The following is a 17,539-nucleotide window of genomic DNA, read 5'->3' as shown; positions in this document are numbered from 1 at the left end:
TCTCAACTGTAACATCAGATCATCCCCATTAGCTCTGTAAGCCAGGATGGACTGCACCATTAACATAGATTTTGTCCCTCTCCCCAGCTTGTATGGCCCAAGCCAAAAGGTCACCTGGTGTAAGTTTTTGAATCATGGAGAACATGTACATGTCATACTCCTGTACTTATATGATGCCAATACCATTCACAACAGGTCATTTCATGTACATGTGGTACAAACCCTTATAATACATATATTATTGTACACAGAATCATTTGTAAAGCCAATTTTATTTTACTTTTTTTCTTCCTATTTTAAGCTACTAATTACTGATGGGCAACACAAAACAGCCTAGACTGCAGTAAAAACAGATCATTTTTTTGTCGTTGCCCGGCAGGGCATGTGTACTAGTAAGTGTTTTCCGAGCAAAAGACAAAAGAGTGCACAGCCTTGAGCTTATTTATTTAATGTGAGAATGACTTTCAGGTTTCTTTCTGAAAAACATTCAAAGAAACATCTTTGTCTTACCAGAGATAATGATATAACAGGCAGTGCTCAGTTTGTGAAATTTGGCATCGGATTGGAGATCCTGTAAAAGAAAGTCTGCTATGAGCAAGTAAAATAACACGAAAATATCATGAACTTTAAGCATAAAATCAATATATCAACATCAAGGTTTATGAAATAAATTGACACCATTTTCACAAGAATGGAGATAATATAAAATTTGATGTACATGAAATCACACAAAATAAGGATTTCATCAGATATGCCTATATTACACCAGTCATTAAAAACAAATACATATTAAATTGTCAGATGACAAACTGTAGCGTCGAAACTCTGTTTGCTACACATATCTGGATACAGACTATCTGGAAATTGGGGAACAAGAAAGTTTAAATTGGTGACTTACCTTGTCAGGATTGTCAGGGTGGTTCGGCAAGGCAAGATTAATATAAGATCTTTGGATATTAGCTGAAATTAAAAAAACAGGGGACATTTTATACCCACGACAGGTTGAGTGAACACAAAGTGGACAGTGTTAAACTGAAAGTTATGTGTACATATATAAAGGTAATAAATTGGCACCCAACCAGATCTGAGCTATTTTAATGGAAATGTAAGGGTTAATATATATGGTTGACTGTCCCGGGCAGTAATAAGCTTGCAAGGGCTGTGCAGAGAAATCAATTCCACTAAGGCTGAAGGACATCCGCAAGGAATACATGCATGACCCAGCCAGCCAGTCTGTCTGACATTGCCTATAATGTGTACCATAAATACAGGTACAACAATCCCAGTTCAACAGCATGTACACATCCATGCTATAATGTGGACAAAATTACTACCGATAACATTGACAGCAATGGCTTTGATCAAGGTCACTGCCTGCATTCATAAAACTTCTAACTTCTTCTTTACCTAAAATTAAAGCCATAAAAAAAATTTCATGTGAAAACAATACATACAGCTACACTATACTGACACTATTAAAATGGGTTTAACCAAATGGTATTTCTACTTACAGAATTTGTTTTGTATGTAAATATGCCAAACTAGAATGATACACAGTTCTAATAGCAATAAATCTGTGAATAATAAAAAAAAAGAAAGCCAAACATTAATCTTTAATTATTTGTAACTACGGGACCAAATATATAAAAACCAAAGCACATTATTATCATATGATATAGTTTCAATGTATTAACCATCAGGAATGGGAAAATCATTTGGTTGTTATCTCCACCACAACAACTCTACTGTTCTTGACATGAAAAATCATAATAAAGAAGTTACATAGCAAAATGTATAAGAAAATCTCCTCGGGAGAGCCACTGCTTGAAGAAAAACACTGTGCATTATTTTTCCTTAGCAAAGTCAGATTTATTACGAAAATATGTTACCAAAGTCTGAATGAAACAGTGTTATAAATCAGAAGGCCCTGTTATGGTCAATAAATTCCTGATGTCAGTTGTAGGCTTAATGCTTACACTCATGCATGATGAGGACGAGCATGACAGCTAAAACACGACGCTTTTGTCCACGAGTATTGCCCTGATCGAATGCCAAACTAAAAAAAACACAGACCCTTGAACGTGGAACAGAGCTGATACTCTCTGACTGGGTGCCGGGCGTTATTGTTTGTATTTTCTCATTGTCACTTTGTTTAATACAGATGGTAGGGGAGAGCTAGGTTTTGTGACATCGCTCTAGATCGCTATAACATAGCAAAATGGAGTCTCCAAATGAGTGGTGAGGTACTGTCAATTGTTTCCTATTTATTTTGTTGATAAGTGGTGTAGAATGTTTCAAAATATTAATAGCACATTTCTGGAATACATCTATATTTATTAATTTAGATTTAGAGGCTGACTTTCTGTTCACTTGAAGCAATAATGTAGTGTATGCCACGAAGGGCTGATTACTAACATATTGGAACACAAAACTGCTTGTGATATTTTGCAGACACAGTAGAGTGATGGATGATTTAAGAAATACGCACCTTTTGCTCTATGACATTTCTGCCAACTCTGCTGTTAAACAATCAAGCAGCCTGTCACAATTACATTGGAAAAAAATTCTTATGGAATATATTGCTTTTGTATTGTATGTTAGTGACAGGTTATCTGTTTGACATATACATTATACTCAGAACAGTTCAGCCAGTAATACGAACAACCTCACTTTCTGCATGTGATACCACACATCAAAGGCTGGCATTTTATTTTCTGGTACCGATAATAGTAAAATGTCTTCAAGTGATAGTTGTATTCAAATATACTGACATATGCATATGCAAATGGTGGTGGCAAGCAGATGACAAGATGAAAGATAGCACAGGAAGTTATAGGGAAACATCAGATGATACTCTGTGAATAGCCGGAAATTACAGTATGTCACACAATATAACAATCTGCACAGCATCTGTAAATTGTAAATGTCAACAAAGCCTAGGTTTGGACTCATGAGGGTGTGAAGCAGAGTTTTGCATTAGTTCCATGTTAGACAAAATTTTCTGAGCGTACATAAGTAAATGTAAAAATGGCAAATACATTCATGTCTGAGGTCTTTCATAAATTATATTAATCCCTGGGTTCAGATTTACCTTTAACAACAAAACATGACTTGAGTAACACAACCCTCCTAGCACCTTCTGTCCTGGTCATACAAGATTCTGGCACTAAAATTCACCTGTGATTATGTACACCAGCATTTCAAGAACACTGAATTGTTGACAAGAAGATATTTTGTTTGGATTTATTATCCTTTGGGCATGTTAAAAATGATATCTGAAAAATGACCGGAGTTCGAGAGGAGGGGAGGGGGTAAGCCCATCACATTACACAATGTCAGTAACATGTTTATTGCCTTTCGGGGATATCACTACAATATATAATTTACGTGACCAATAATCCGTTGTCCAGTACATTTACGTTTGTCTTAAGATAAGTCATGCGGAAAAATGGTTTGTAAATCTGCGTCAGCGGCATCATTAGGAGAATGCGCCCTATCGCATTCGGGCTCGACGTCTGTCCACCATGTTGAATATTTAATCGGCTTCCACCAGCCGCCATGTTATGTGGGACTTCAACGCAAACTACCAGTCAAAACACCACCATAATCTTTCTTTTACGTACATGTACTAAATCACAAAGGGACAGGTTTCGTATCTGAATTGACAGAGGCATACGCTTAGCGTCCAGTAAGTAACAAGTTTCAATTCTGCAGGGCTCAGTGCCCTTGTAAACGTGTGCTTGCGGACAACGGAAAACTGCTGCCCTGGTTTTCCGACCGGAATCCATACCGCGACTCCCATACTTAAAAACCACAGGTAGCAGAACACAGCACAGAGCTTGCATGCTTCATGGGGAATGGGATTTGCTTTAGGCCTCAACGACAATGTCTAATGGGTAAGCTACCTTTCAAGCATAAACACACATAATCGGTTGCATTTGCATAAAATCTATCACGAGTACATCAGATGCGAAAGCAACCACCTACCTTGGAAAAGGAATTCAAATGGCTGGATTCCTACCCTGGTAAAATTGCACTTATATCACAGAGAACGCTTGGGAATAACACACATACTAGTCTAAAATATAGTATCTACATAGCACCGGTTCTGAGACATGATTATTGCCGATAAATAGATATTGTTGAGCTCTCCGGCCTACCGTAAGGCCTCAACTTCGGGCTCATTTCTTCACAAATATTACCCGATATAGCCAGTGCGCATGATCACCACTAGTCACGTGACGCGTCAGTCAAGCGCCCGATAGGCGTGGCTTGATGTAACATTACGTCGCGGTCGGCAAAGTGAAAGCAACTCCGCTGCCGAGGCCTCTGCTCGGGGGAGATCACGATCAATGATGTAAAATTTAACATCAGCGCTAACCAAAATCATTGAAATTACGGCAAATTCAAGGCTCAAATTATGCATAAGGTCATACCCTACGATTAGACAGTGTTCTGTCCATGCAGACAAACTCGGCTGCACATCTACATAACAAGGCTGCATGCGCACGCACGATCGATAAAATCCATTCCATTCCAAATACCGCCACACAAGTAGAAGCTCACATTCTGGCGTGCATTTGTATCGCTTACACAACTGCTGATACTTCTTTCTTCTTTATGCTGCAATATATGTACCCCCCTCTCAAGGGTAAAATCTAAGGTTATACTTGGTTAATGACCTGTGTGGCAAAGTTGATTTGCTTCACAATCTAATCAAAAATATGTAGGCCTAAAGGTTTGATTGAAGAAATTAAAATACCATGAACACAAGCAATACTGACAACACTTTAATTTTGTACTTTGTACGTCAAAACAGTTATACGGGTGATGCGGACTCCTTATTCACATAGTGTAGGTGGATAAGGTTGGGGGGGGGGGGGGGTACTGGATGATACTTTCATTAACTGAGTTTGTGTTTATTGAGGAGGCAAGTGGTTGCAGTGAATTTTCAGCACTATAATTTTAAAGTATTTCACTCCACCCTACTGTCATTTATTTCAAAGAAACAAATTTAGATAAGCATGGTAGCTGGCAATCTTTTCACAGTAAGAATTAACAAGCTTTACCCCTAATTAATCTCAATATTACAATAATGGAAAGTTAACTGTACAGGAACAGATTTGTATCTGTGTCAGCTCCAGCTCCTGCAGGGACAGGTGTGCATTGTACATGCTCTATTGTGGGGACAGATTGGTATTTGTACATCATCTCCAATAGGAACAGATGTGTATTTCTACTTGCTCTCATGCAGGAACAGATTTGCACTTGTGCTTGCTCTCTTGCTGACACAGACTTGTATTTCTACTTGCGACGGCTCCTTAAGGAACAGATTTGTATTTGTACTTGCTCTCCTACAGGGAAAGCCTTGCATTTGTACATCATCTCATGTGGTCGAAGATTTGTTTTTGTGCTTGCTTTTCTGCAAGAAGAGATTTCTATTTTTACAAGACCGTACATGATCTCCTGCAGGAACAAATTTACATTTTTACATGATCTCCTGCTGGCGAAGATTTGTATTTTTACTTGCTCTCCTGCAGGCACATATTTTTATTTATTTCACTGATGGATTTCATTATTTCTTGGTGGAGCTAATTGTGGTGAAGTAGTTTCACTGCTTGCCTTTCAATAACTAGGTCACATGAGATGGGGTTTTAACACCATTCTGAGACAGTTACACTTACAAGATTTCCCTGCTTCCTTTGTTTCTGGAAACTTGGTCACAATAACACAATCTTTCACATGGTCTTATAGGAATTTCACAAAAGACCACTTGCCATCCAGCAACATAACATGTACATATATGGGACAAGTGAAAAGCTATTCCAGAATAACTCTCGTAATGTTGCTCATTTAGTTTATGGTTAATTTCCTGTTTCCTTCACTCATAATATACTAGCCCCAATCATATATATGAAAAATTCTTGAGTAAGGTGTTCAAACAACAATCAAAGAAAAAAATGTAATTATTATTTCACAACAAACCAACTACCCAAGCCAACAACCAAGAAACACACTACAGGTGGTTGATTAAGGCAGATGGAATAAGACAAAATCTACACGTCCTCATCGGTTTTCACTCTCCACTAAAAGGGTGGACAAATATTGTAAGAAAACTACAACTATACTACCACCTAGTTTACAGGTTTATGACAAACATTTATTTAATTACAGCTGTTATGAGTTCCATAAACACCTACACTGTATACTAACACAAATAAATCACAACATGGCACAGGCCAAGAAAGTTTATGTTATGAAAGTGCACATATTGCTGTCTACTAAGTCTGGTGTCAGAGTATGGCAAAATATTATTAATTTTCAAGAAATGAAGAGTTCTTCTTTGATGTACTTAAATATAACTTTATTATTCATATTCCTGCTGGATCACAGACCCCTACGTTTATTTGACAGGCACTGACACTAAATTTCAAGACAAACAAGTAAATGAACACTGTAGTCTAGAACACATAAGAGACTAACTATCACCAGGATTGTGCTTCCTTTATACATGCATTTACTGCACTTACCGTTACATCCACCTGAACTATCAAAACAAGCTATTTGAATACACCATCTGTGTTAATCATAGCACGGCTTACGATGTTAAATACAAGTGTGATAAATCTGTGAGTCAAACAGACAAATTATGTATCGCAGCATATATATGTTTATCCAGGTATGGTGTTTTAACCTGTTTTTATGAAGTCCTCACAGGTGCTGAGTGTGACATGGCTGATTAACCACAAGACATGTACCTGTAGTATACTCATTCCTAGGCTTGACTCAACCATGTATATTTACTCAATCATATGTCAGTAAATAATGGATTCATTCTGGACACAACTGGTATGGCTGGGACCAATATATAAGCACATGTACATGTAAGTTAAATAGTACATGTATTTAGGCTGAGGTGTGGTGAAGCTGCCCACATCTGCCCGACATATCCATCATACCATCTGAGTACAGGGGAAAAGGGTAATGGTTCTGTATTTCCATAGTCAGGTGTTACAGTAAAGTGTCAGAGATGTGATAAGGTTCTTATCTAGTCAATCCCATCTCATTTCACTGAATATATGGTATTATTTTATATTCAAGATCATGTAGAGGTCTTATATTCCAGATGACAGGGTAACATGTGCGCGTCACATAAATGTATACGTACATATTGCAACTATATTTGTGAGCCATATGGATAATAAATGGATTGAAGAATCATGATTTTATGAATGCAAGATAACATCTGTAGTTGGATGTAAGTTTACACATCTTTCTACTTGGGGATCAAGGGCAAGACTTTTAACGGATAAAGAATGAACAAAATTTATTTATTTCACTAACATTTTATGCTGTACTCAGAAATATTTCATTTATATGACTGCATGAGAGAGGGTGGGCAGTTTAATGAAAATGAGACCTAAAGTTCACAAAGAAAACCTACAGACCTACACAAAGGAACCTAGGCCTCCATACCTTGCCAAGTATCTAGAGAGAAACCTTCTTACATAAATCAGCAGTAGATTTGCGTGCCTAGTGTGTAAGCTCTCTTACATATATTATCTGATCTAAACTCAGGCTATTTCACATTTCAACCATTTCAACAGCTAAGACCCTACTGTATGGCTGAGATTTAACGATGTTGCAATGTCAGCTCTGTAAATGAAAGTGACACATGGTAAATGATCGAACAACTTTGCACCAAATAGTACATTTCTTGAAGCAAATAAATATCATAAAACATTAATTTTTGTGCTGAAATTTTCATTTTTCCATCAGGATATCATCTTGACTTGCAAACAAACCTCAAAACACTTTTCACAGATCAATTATAGAAATCTCAGAATCAGAGAAAATTAGCAACTTTATCATGGACGAAATTTTAGTTCATGTAGTTTTTGAGGAGAACTGATCAAATGGATGTTGGGAGAACAAAACAGTTTCCAGATGGTATGCATGTGTGTATCTTACAATATTACTGCTAGTAATTCGTGTATGCGTAAAGCAGTCAGTCCAGAGGAATTCAGATTACAATATAACAGTTGCTAACAGGTTCAGGTACCAGACAAAGTCACCTGACAAGAATGGTTGTGTATGAATTAAGGCAGAAAGGCAGGCTGGGGACTAGTCTAAGGTCAAGCAGCCCTGTAGTGTGTGTACACAAGCCCGCCTGCCCTCCTGCTTGAGAACATATACAGCACAATCAATAGAGGCAGCCAGTGGCTATGGAGGCATTTATACCTTCACCAGTTATCACTGTCTGAGGCACCACAGCTATGTTTGGAGGGCACAGTTTTAAACAATCATGACATATTGAAATTTAATACCATTCCAAGCCTACTTGAAGCCAACAGCCACTGTAGGCTTTTCTCATGGCAACCTACACTTTTCAATCAGCTGGCTGAATATGAAGAATTCAAGTCACACTGTAATGCTTTCTGTTAATAACACAACACAGTTATGTGGCAACATTTATGCCATGTGCCCCAGAAAGTGTCTGGTGACAAAAGAAGGCACAACACTGATGAAAAATGTAGTCTTTCAACAGAATGCAGTTTGCACCATGGAAAAACTTGCCACATAGATGTACATAGCTACACTGTATATATAAACTTTACTGGCTGTACTTATGTACATGTACCATGCAGACACATGTAGTTAAGCACCTGTTTAAAGTTCAAAATCAAGCATATCCCTTAGTTGGGCAGTAAATAATTGCAGTTCTTGAACAATGTACATGTACCCAAGACGAGTTTCAAATGGCCACATGCACTGGCATGATCTTAAAAAATAAAATAGGACAGGCATTGATGTGCATGTGCTAGACAAGCTGTTTTTAAATTATGAGACACTGTTTATATTCATGACCTGGATGGATAGAAAAATGTTTTAACCAGCAGTCCAGCATATTAGAATATAGTACTGTAGAATCTGAACAATTATGACATGTGTTTAACTTTATGAAAGAGCAACTCTGAGTGCAATTTTTGCATATTATTAATTTGATTCTGGAATTCAATTTCAGGGCTTCACAAAAGTATAATTTTATCAGTCTACACAGAATAATGCCTTCACAACGTGCTTGAATAAACACATTGTAAACATGTGAAGTGGTTGAAGAATTACAGCATGTATATTCTGTAAAGTAACACAGGGATATTAAATATGAAAAATGGATGTGATGTGGGCTTACTTCAAGATGCACTATGTAGAGCTACATGTACATGTGCAATTGTATACATTCATGTATTAGCTTTAGGTGGGACTTGATTTACTTTAGGTTGGATATCTTATAATGAATCTTAAGGTCAGGATGAAGACTGACTTTACACACACATCATTATACACACTTCTACACTGTAACTCTATTGGTATTAAGAGGCTAGTATTGTCATAAATTAAATCAACATGTAAATTATTACTCTAACTTAAAGATAATGTGTTAAACTTGTGAAATGAGATAACATAAATCAAAGGTGGACAAACACATCAGTAATTTGGGTGGTCAGGGGGTTGATTATGATGTTGGGCTGGAAATTTCGTGTGCACTAGCTTGCTAGTATTTCATTTGCACTCCCTGTCAACCAAATCCTGTTTAACATAATCAGTAAAATGACCCAAGAAACCAGCATCTGACACGGAATGTAATCTTACATGCACCCATTTTTATATATTGTACTGAAGAAATATAAATAAGCACTCAAACTCAGGCATTTGAAAGACAGCCAGTGCTTCCCTGCAGTTCATATAACCTTGACATATGCCCTACTAGAATATACAGAGGGAGAAAAACACTGTGTTCAGCATGTCACTAATATTTAACACCTACATCAATACAGTGGCTGGAGATTTTGTAGGAGACAGACTTGTTTGAATGACTGGGGCTAAAATCAATCAGACCTGACAGACAGCACAGACCTCAATGTCCAGTAAGCTAAAATGTTTAAATCAAATGTGAGTCACATAAACGCCCAGACTGGTTATACACTTTACAACCTACCATGATATTTAACCCCTAAATACATCGTAATTATACATGTGTTTACCTGTTTAAAATGAGAAAGTATGTGTATTGATTTATGTATATTTAAGTACAAAGATTAATATACATGTACGTGTCACAGATCATGAAAATGTTATTTTCTATACATGCATCCATACACTAGGTAGCATTGCAGTATAAATAAAAAGATTCAAGCCTGAAAAAGAATCATGAAGATTTGTTGATATTCAACCATGCCATTAAACAGGTCTTGGTCAAAATTGTCAAATTTTGTCTTATTGATTTCAGAATGTTATGACATCATAGTCATCATTTTTTGTCCAAGTAAAAGTTTCTTAGGCATTTCGAAATATCGGTACTGAATGCGTGAGCCAAGGACATAATGACTTCAAGTTACTTTTCAAGAGGAAGTGAGCAATTGAGTTTGAATGCTGATTTTACTATGCACATTTACTCGGTTACAAATTTGGCTTTTGAACACTTTCTTTTGAAGTTCTTTACAAAGGTAAATATATAATATAGTATCTGTACATATTTTCATCAAATCATGCACGCTTCTGGAATAAGAAGGGCAATCTAATATAAACAGTTGTACATTTAACTCACAACATTAAACTCCCATAAAATAAATAAATGTTATTTTTTATGCAACACAGCTTATCACTATGTGAATGCACTCATACAGAGATAAAAATGCAGCTTTAGAAAACATATTTGTATAACATTAGGACTTGGAAGTGAATATATTGCGCAATATATAGAAATATAAAAAGTGGGGAAAAAGAAAGGAGTCTGTGCCCACACATAATATCTAATTCATGAGAACAGAATCCAAGAAAGTACAATCAATACACACTCAGCACTTAGCCCTACATTATTAAAAGCAGTAGATCTACCCTCCATGTATATAATATTGTAGGATAAATTGGTCTCAAACTAAGTGTTTAGGCAAGCATACGTTTAAATGAAGTAAATATACAGGTCATTATGTTGAGAAGAATAAAAATTAAGTTGCTATTAAATTTGCGTGTATATAAGCAGATGCATTGGCTTCTGTTTGATTTCAAACAACCCGGCAGCCTTCATACATGAACATGCCTGACAGACAGCAGATGTGTCAGTGTGTAAAAGCTGACAGCTTCTTACAGCTAGTGTACAAGGATAATGTTATACAGATTCTCATATTTCTTCCTTATGAAGAGGAGCTTCCTGCATATTCCCCCAACGACAACGTAATGTTAATCTGCTTGGCAAACAGAGACATTGTAAAGCCACAAATACCTTCACAGGCAGTACAGTAAATGTTCTCTATCTGTTCTCGCATAGCTCTACATAGCTGTTTACAAGCTATAAATACATGTATAAAATGGTGCAAACGTCAACACAGACGACCCTAATATAAATGCTACACATATCTAAATTACTATGTGACGGCTTTGAATGCATAATTCAGCTAAACAGAACAACGAAGATGCTGTGACAGTCTGGTCACACTATGGGAGCCAGCAGGAGGTGGCGAGTGTCCCCCCATTGCTGCGTGTCTGTTAAGAGGAGCTCATGCAGAGCTAGGACCCACATTCCAGATCCTGAACTGATATTCGGTCAATGTTCGTGCCAACTGAACCATTGCCAGGTCACACTGATCTTGCACAACCACTAAATATCCAACTTGATCAGGCCATATGACACAGAGGGCCTACTGTGTAACATACTTTAAGGGGCTGTACTGTCGGCTCATTTGTGTTTGGGCTGCAGCTTGTGATGAAACAGTATGTGACAAGGATATTCGTGTAAAGTACAAAAGGATGTATTTTGTTCTTTACCCAGATGAGAGGCATGAATTGAGAAAATGACTCACTTCATGATAGTGTCCTATTTCTTTTATTTCCTCTACAATTAATGTTTCACCGCTACAGGTGAGATTTCAACAATGAAATATAGAGGCGATAACATAAAACACCCTAAAAAAAACATGTGGCGTGTTTTATGAGGTGTTCTGAAGTCTATTGTCTAACACTTCTCATCATCTACACATTCAAATTCTAATTAGGACAACTTAATGCCAGAACTACTATATACTATGTACTTTATAAAGACATTAATTATGTTTACTTTATTGCGACTTGAAGTCCCTTACATCTGACCTGACCTGGGGCTGGTTTCATGAAGCTCACTTAGCTAAGTAAGCCCTTAACTACCACGACAAAGTATGTTGTAGAGATATAAAGTGCACTTAGCTCAGGGTAACTTAACACTAAGTAAGCATCATGAAAGCGGCCCCATGTGGTATTCCATTATGTGTCATCTTAAGTATTTAACTTACATGTACTTGCATATATCAGATGAATCACGGCTGGATTTAGCACCCTGTTAATGTCTAAAAACAGTCGAAAAATTGCATGCAGCAGACCAATCCTGATATGACCTGCTAAAAAAAGTGAAAAAGAAAAAATAGCAGGCCAAACTTTGTGTTAAATGTCTTATATGTTGGTTCACAAAAAGACTATTTTCAACAGAACAGCTTTGAGAATATGTATGTATGTATGCTAGCATGGGGATTAACGTTGTATTCAATCAGTCAGAAGGCATTTGTATATATATTGTGTCTTCTTGTGGCAAGTCGAGTCCATGTCACCAAAGTGCTGTCGCTACTGAAGTATCATGCCCAAGACACCAGACATAACACCCTACCCAGTCACAATATGCTCACACCAGGCCAACCAGTCTTGTTTCCTTGCTCTAACCTCTGAGTACCGAGTGCCAAGCGAGGCAGCAGCAACTACCATTTTTAACGTCTTTAATATGACCTGACCTGTGTTTGGGGAATAAGAGTGATACTAAAAAAATTTCAAAACAACATTTAAAATAAACACAAAATGATCTCTGGTGCATACTCCTTACAGCACTTGTGCTGTTCTCTACGCTTGCTTTGTAAGAAGTATGTCTCCTGGGTTCTTGAATAGTGCCTTAATTGTTGCCTTTACCGTATAACACTATTCACTGCTTCACATGCAACAAGGTACTAATCAGAAGTGATTGTTCAAAAACAACAACAACAGGAATCATTGTGAAACTTCTGTCAAATCGAGAAGGTACAATATACACAAAGGATTCCAAGGATATTGTTAAGAGTTCATTTTTTTTTAAACCTTTACATTTTTATTAAAAAATAAAAAAAACAGAAACAAGAAAAAAGAACATGCATTTGCAAGTAATCAGTTTCTTTGTTTAACCACAATATCCTAATACATGTAGTTAAAAGCAACACATCCTATGTAGCCTATAAAACAACATTTTACATGTTTTAAACATGATTTATGCAGTTAGGTAATGTCATGGTGACCAAAAACCTTGTGGTATTCCACAAGTACATGTATCTTGAAACGAGGGTTTAGGCCAAATACATGCAAGCATACCACTATGTCATAAGGGTGTTTCCATAAGCAGCAGGTCATAAGAAAAAATTGGTAGATCATTTCAGATTTGGCTGGCAACTTACTGAATAAGGTAAAATATATCAGGCCATGGGACATTTTCTAGAACAAGCCTTAAACATACAGTGTATGAATTGGCTGATTAGTCCAATGTCTAACTAAAAATCCACATGCATATACGGCACATTTATTTATATCACTGTCATCTCAATATAATACGTCAAAAATGGAAGGGAAAAAGTGGGTATGTTACCGTACTCTATTTACCTATGAAAATATGACACAAGCATGTCTGTCTTTTTAAATTTCCTTCTGGAAATTGTTTTGGTGCATCTTGCAGAAGTTCAGAAAAAAATAGATGTCACCATTTCTTCTGAACTTCTGCTACAGCAGTTTATACCGTACAGAAGAATGATGTCTGGTTTGGGAAAGAAAAACTACTTCCCTACACATTTCATACTGGTGAAACATACACTTGAGCGACATTCCCAAAACACAGACATACAATGTTCACTGTCAGACAAATGGCCTGTTTTGTGTTTTTCAGATATGTTAGACAGTTAGCAACGAGGATCAACAACATGTATTTATATAATCGCAAGATTTATCTCCATGCTTTTCCTTGAGATCACACATATTTTCATACCATACGTTACTATTCATACTATGTAGGGTCTCTCAATTTTGGAGACAATTACAAATTAAAACACAACTATTCAGTATTGATAAAAGCTTTCATAACAGTTTTCAAAATTTATAAATTAAACACACATATCTATTTATATTTATTTACTTGATTGTTTTTCAGCATCGTACTGAAAAAATTTTTGTGCCTGGAGTAAACCACCAATGTTTAGCAAGATAGCGACAAACTTCCCAAATGTGAATGTTCAAATATATTCACACCACATTCATCAATCACTTAATGTCAACAAGGACCCCGAAAGATTGACAGTAGGGGAATCTACAAATTATTCATTTATATATATTAATATGACAATTTAATCAAGGCTTCACATTGCTCTCAAGAATATGTCTCATGTAAACATCAGTGTTAATTTCAGGGTATAAGACAAACACCTAAAACAGGAATTGCGCATTAAACAATTAGGAATGTAAAAACTTAGACTCTCTCATACAAGTCCACAATATAATGATTGTGTAACCGATATTCACTGGGAGTCTTCCAATATACTGTTCCAGTTTGTACAGTATGTACATATGTTATGACAACTCTGTCCAGGTGTTCATTTCCTTTCATCAGCACTTAAGTTAGCCACAATGTTTAAGACCTGTTCTTCTCAGGTTCTTGACTAAGTCCAATTACTGGTTTGTTCCAAATGTAGAGAAATTCAGTAGGAGGGTAGTGATATCTGTTCATACATGTACATGTAGTTTGGCCCCTGTCCAGGGCACGCTGTTGAGCATGGGTCTTCAGTTACAGATGAATAACCCACTCCCAGACAGGTGATCTCTAATGGTGATAAATCCTTGGAACATGAGAATGATTCTCATACATATGATCTATAAAAGGCCATGGCACTGCCAATGCTGAAAAGGCTATAGTCAAGAAGAAGACATTTCTGGTATCTTGCAGTGTGGGTTTTTCACATACGTGTATATATATATATATATATATATATATATATATATATATATATATATATATATGCACACATACAGCCTATAGGTACATGTATATTTACATGCCTTCAGCTATATGGATTTAAATTTTTTTTCTTCAAAGACTTGCATGTTGAAACATGTGAACATGTCTATTATTACTGTTATTTAAAGTACCACATATATTTAAAGGCCTTTTTGTTGGGCAAATGTACTGTATGTACACTTGTTTGTTTACTTGTACATCTGCATGTATTCAGTTGGTCGTGCAAGGCTAAAAATAAATCGAGTCTCACCCCAACATATGTCACAGGTACTATACATGCATGTTGTTTCAGGTGGTCTATACCAGTTTATGAGTAAAGAATCTATAACTTCACATTTACAGCTGTTTTTGTTTATGTTTACACGTAACCATTCAATGGCACTGCTTAAGGTTAACAATATTTTTCATTTCATCATGACATGCCCCACAGGCAGGTGAAGATTCCCGTAGTCTGTGTAATTTTATGACATGGTAACTGTAATTTACACATACATTCTAAAAGCGTTATGTGGCTACAGTTTTCACTAATAGGCTTATGTACAGACTTAACCATGCAACAGCTAAGGATTAATCAAACAATTTAAGCACTATACTTTATCACAAAGGTATATGCCCAGCCACTTCGAGATTCTACATGTTGGTTAATATTCATGTATGCTAATGTTACTGGCTTTATCTCCCATAGGTAAAGTAAAAGACAGTAGCTAACTGTTGTACACAGGTGTACATTCAGACCAGCTCCTTGTTGACCACACAGTTAAATTAGATAGGCACATATATGTAAATTTACCTAGATACTTATACCCCCCATAAACAAGGCTGAAAATTCTTTTGTACTTTGTTAAGACTAAGCTGGAAATTAAAACTATACATTTAAAGGACAATACCATCCAAGAACCTTTGCACACTAGCCCAATCTAATTAGTTCAAAGAACTTTATCTGAACTAGCTATTTCTGTTTTCCTGAAGAATGATGGTGCTAGTGGCAGAGGCCAAGCTTTTACTGACTGCATCATGTGCATGCCCTACACATAACAGATGTGGAATTAGCAAGCAATAGGAAAAATCAGGATACACTTGGTAAACAATTATATACACAAGAGTTCAACTTTCATAACTCCGCCCCTTAACAATCGCTACCACCAGTCTACTTGGAGATTTGAAGCTGGGCAAGGGACAATTAGCCGGAAACATGAGTACATGTAGATATATGACAATCATTCCATTCTCCGCTGCAGAAAAGTCTTAGTAGCTGCCATCTCAATTCTCGCCAACACCTACACTATTTTAAATTGACTACACTGTACATGTGCTAACAGAAGATTCCCACACAACCTTACTTGTGGAAAACATTTTCTGATGTACATATTTCTTTCAAGCTTTTTATGCAGCATCCTGTACAATTAGTTCTCATTCATCTATCTATCTATCTATCTATCTATATATATGTATGTATGTACAAAAGATGTGTAGTTTGCAAAACACTGAACTGTATTTCCCCTTTCTTCATGTCTTGGCTACCCTACTTCCTCAGCCTTATATAAAGAGCAATGTTTAGTGCAATTTATGCACATTTAAATCTGATTTTGGAGACAATTCTACATTGGGTAGATTGGCCAATTTCAGGGCTTCACAAGAAGTATACTTTTACGAGTTCACACAGGATAATGCTCTCAGAATATGCTTAAATAAACATCTCACAAACATGCAAAAAGGTTGAACAATTAGAGATATAATTCACATATATAGTTATGCATGTGTTCTGCGCTCATGTAAACATGCATGTTAATGTCTAATGGTTTAACAATTGCAATAAAACTGCACGTTAAAGCATTTAACATTTTCTGTTCTCTTCATGCACAGGCCTAGGCACACCCATTATTCCTGCTGCACGTAGCAATACATACATGCATCGTTCGCTATACCTAGCAACTGCTGATGCCTACAGCAATCCTTAAGATACAGCTCAACCAAAAACCCAATGACATGGCATGTTGTAAATTATACCCAAGGCCTCATAAATACACAATATTGAAATGTCACTGTCTGCATGGAATAGCAGTGTCCTTCCTGTAGGGATATACATGCAGGCTTCCAGACCAGAGCTACATGTACACGTATGTAAACCTTAACCTTTGAGTCTAACCAGAACATGACATTCAATAAAACAAAGTCGCTAAGACGTCTTCACTTGGATTGTGAAGTCCATGCACACAAACATTGCTGCACTTATTGCCGTAGGTTCTCCATTTTGTTTAAATGTATGCATGGTGCTACAGGTCATAAAAAAATGAAAGCGTTGATATTATTGTTTTTCTTTTTCCAGACTGTATAAAGTAATTTCATCTGGAAGAAGAATCAATGCATACTATTTATAGTAAACAAAGGATACTGATAAGAAAATGTATTTATTTGATTTATTTGATATGGGGT

General features: G+C 36.5%; 1 protein-coding gene across 4 annotated transcripts in view; it reads right to left on the bottom strand.

Annotated features, from left to right (window-relative positions):
• The window catches only part of LOC135462040 (trinucleotide repeat-containing gene 6C protein-like), a 54,216-nt gene that overhangs the window by 21,784 nt on the left and 14,893 nt on the right, over window positions 1–17,539 (bottom strand). For 3 of the 4 annotated variants that reach the window (XM_064739375.1, XM_064739378.1, XM_064739376.1), the window contains exons 3-4: window positions 899–960; window positions 511–571 (exon numbers count right to left, since the gene is read on the bottom strand). The gene's annotated coding sequence lies outside the window, so the exon portion shown is untranslated. Of the gene's footprint in view, window positions 1–510; window positions 572–898; window positions 961–3,987; window positions 4,192–17,539 lie in introns of those variants that run through there. The other variant, XM_064739377.1, reaches the window with a different exon arrangement.

Source organism: Liolophura sinensis, chromosome 1 (assembly GCF_032854445.1).
Source record: "Liolophura sinensis isolate JHLJ2023 chromosome 1, CUHK_Ljap_v2, whole genome shotgun sequence".
Classification (NCBI taxonomy): Eukaryota; Metazoa; Mollusca; class Polyplacophora; order Chitonida; family Chitonidae; genus Liolophura; species Liolophura sinensis.
This window is presented reverse-complemented; position numbering and strand designations above follow the sequence as displayed.